Source organism: Hibiscus syriacus, unplaced genomic scaffold, assembly GCF_006381635.1.
Source record: "Hibiscus syriacus cultivar Baekdansim isolate YM2019G1 unplaced genomic scaffold, ASM638163v2 tig00110462_pilon, whole genome shotgun sequence".
Taxonomy (NCBI): Eukaryota; Viridiplantae; Streptophyta; class Magnoliopsida; order Malvales; family Malvaceae; genus Hibiscus; species Hibiscus syriacus.
This window is the reverse complement of record NW_024062747.1, coordinates 241,246-244,562: the sequence shown is the minus strand read 5'-3', so window position 1 is coordinate 244,562 and position 3,317 is coordinate 241,246. Positions and strand designations below refer to the sequence as shown.

The 3,317-nt window shown below is 38.4% G+C and overlaps 1 pseudogene; it reads right to left on the bottom strand.

Annotated features, from left to right (window-relative positions):
- Window positions 1-208: 208 nt before the first annotated feature.
- Window positions 209-1,793, bottom strand: LOC120126749 (annotated as a pseudogene).
- Window positions 1,794-3,317: the final 1,524 nt, after the last annotated feature.

The window sequence follows — 3,317 nt, the reverse complement described above, 5'->3', positions numbered from 1 at the left end:
GAATCTTTTAGCATCATTTTTAAATGATTCATTACTCCAAAATATACGAAAAAACAAAAGATAGGAGGACCAAAATGTAAAGCCAATACTAAACAGTACCTCAAACACCAAATATACAGAGTTTTTAATAAATTGAACTCCAAAAACGAAAAGATAAACAAAAAGAACTGACCATTTTAAGTACTTTAATACTGCATAAAAAAGCAAGCTAATTCCCAACCATTACGGATATTAATCCATGGATTTTACTCTCTTCTTCATCATCTCCTACATTAATACCAGTCAACTTTCCGGCCCTTTTTGATTGGACCAGCCAATCTGTCCCAGCCACAACTCGACCATGTATATGGCACACACCACTTGGGCTGCCAATAAACCGAACCAAAGCCCCAATAAGCCGGAATATATAATAAAGCCCATTAAAACTGCAACCGGCAAACCAACGCCATAGAAAGATCCCAAGTTTATATTGGCACCCAAAGTTGGTCTCGCGCTCCCTCGCAACACCCCAGATCCGGTTGTTTGCGGGTAGTTCCCTAGCTCGCAGAACCCTGCCACCGGCATCACCATTGCAGTCAACGACAAGATGGCTTTGTCATTAGTGAAGATTCGTCCCCATGCATTCCTCATTGTTATCATGAATAGCGTAGCCATGAAGCTACTGAAAACGGCACATGACAACGCGACCATCGACGAGATTTTGGCTTTGCTCGGTTGGTTGGCTCCCAGCTCGTTACCGACACGCGCTGACTCCGCGAGGCCTAATGATGAAGGGAAGATATAGATGAGTGAAGTGGCTTGTATGAGGATCCCCGTCGTAGCAATAGCGTCGGAAGCATTGGTGAGAAGACCCGAAAGGACTATCATGTGCTCGTACCACCACCATTCCAAGCACACCGAAACGCAACTCGGGATGGCTAAGGGAAGGATCGGCTTCCATTCATCGAAGCAGTCGAGGGTCCAACCTTGCCATGTTTTGTCACAAATACCAGAGAAGCATAGATAAAACAGAAGTGTTAGGAGCAAGTTCAAATCTGTCAAGGAGACGGCAACAGCTATGCCTTGAATGTTGAATCCTGAGGCTAAGATGGTAGACAAGGATGTAGTTCATAGGGGCATGTAAAGCGAGTGCAAAGGCAGCACTGAGCATAAGAGGAAGAGTTATGTTTTGGGTCCTTAGATAAATCCTAAGAGGGTTTATATGACATTGGAAGAGCAGATCTGGGAGAGAAAGTGCAAGATAAGTAGAGGCAACAGAAGAGATTACTGGGTCTTGACCGCAATACAGAAGGATGGGCTCGATGTTTAGCCACAGTACTGAAATGGGCAAACAGGCTAATATGAGAATAACTATGGTTCGTTGTAAGGTTTGGCCCATAAGAGGCCATTGTTTGGCTCCACGGGCTTGAGAAGAAATGGCTTCCATTCCCATTGCAAGGCCAGAAATGACAGAGTAGCCAGTGATTCTTTGCCTAATTTCCCCATGAAAAACATGGATATCGCTGATTTTCCATAGATAAGAAGACCGGTAATGATCATAGGCAGAGCTATGGCATAAAGCTGCTTGATCTCTTCAATCACCTGAGATACAAACAAACACAAAAAATGAAGCTTTGAAAACTAAAACAAAAGGAAGCAACAATGGCGTCACTATCGAACTAATTACTTACCTTTGAAAGCGATGGTCGAGAAGCTTGACAGTGGCATTCTAAGGAATCTTGTTCTTCATGGATCAACAAAGGAGCAGTAGAAGAACTGTGAACATCTGAAACTCGCTGTCCCCGATCACTCATTGTTCTTAATCTAAACAAACGTGCAAAAACAAGAGAGAAAAGAAGAATGGGTTGATTCAAGCTAGAGAGTAGTGCCGCTGGATTCTCTGTTTGTTTTGGTGTTTTAAGGGGGCCGAGAAATGGACGAGTGTGGGACGCAGGCGAGGGCATCATGCGGGTGGTTCGTCGTTTTGTTTAGTGACGTGGCGTCGGCAGGTACGCTATAATGGCTATATTCTAAAAAGATAAAAAAGAGGGGATGACTGAGCTGAACTGAAGCTTAAGGTTTTGTTTGGAGAACAAAATGGTGGCAGTGTCAGTGAATCAGTCTTTTCTCCTAATGCCAAACAGGGAAAGCTGTCCAACAAACAATACATACATCATTCGAGAAAACAGTGGACAAATAATCATCCCTTCATAAACATCCACTGTTTTGTCTCTCCCCTTTGCGCCTTCTCTTTCAATTCTCAGTCTCATTCTCATTCTCATTCTCATTCTCATTCTCATTCTCATTCATGAAAATACACTTTCTATGTTGGTGCTGATTGTATTTGTGAACAACATTAAAATTATGACCCCTTATTTATCAGTTTGATTCATTAAAATGATGACATCCACACATTTTTATCAATTTAAGGCACATTTCATCGGTTGATCGTCTTTATTACCTCTCCCCATCATAGCCCTTACATGTCCCGAAATAATGTAAGATGCGACCAAACTAATTGGTAGATTAAAATTTATAATCATATATATATATATATATATATATAATGTATAATGTTATTACGAAGTATGATATAAATTTAAATGAAAAATTATATTTTTTTAGAAGATAGAAGCCACTAATTTTATTAAACATTTAAAAATATTAAAGTTACACTTAAAGTTTATAACTACAATCGTAAACTAAAACACATAATAAGAATATTTTCCTATAATTATTAACACAATAAACTAGTCACTTAAGATCACACAAACTATATAAGGAAAATCTTAAAAACCTATCCAAATAAACTCGAATAAAAAGTAGATACAAACATATTTGACTGTATCAGAAAAAGAACCACAAAATGGATCAAGCTATTGAAAGACCACCACAAATCGTAAATCAGAATCGAGCAACGTGAGAAAACTATTCACAAACGCAAATCGCATATCCAAATCCAATCCGATGGTCCAAAGTACGGAAAATCAACATGATAACAAATAAACGTCATATTAATCAGTTGTGGCGATGTCAAATCTAACCATGAGAAAAATGATAAATGAATCTAACGTCCAAACGAACGAAAATGTGCTAAAAGACATAAAAAAATGTGCCATAAAGGTTGAGGAAAACATGTCATAAAGATTGGATTATTTAAAAAAAGATATGGCATAGTAAAATAAAGAAAAAACGATGAGTACTGACAGTCGGAAACTAACACTAAGATTAGTGTCACTGTCGATCAAAAAGATAAAAAAAACCTAAAATTTAAAAGTAACTGCTAAAATAATAAATTATGTTATATGTGTTATAAGTATTAGAGTGTCACAAAAATA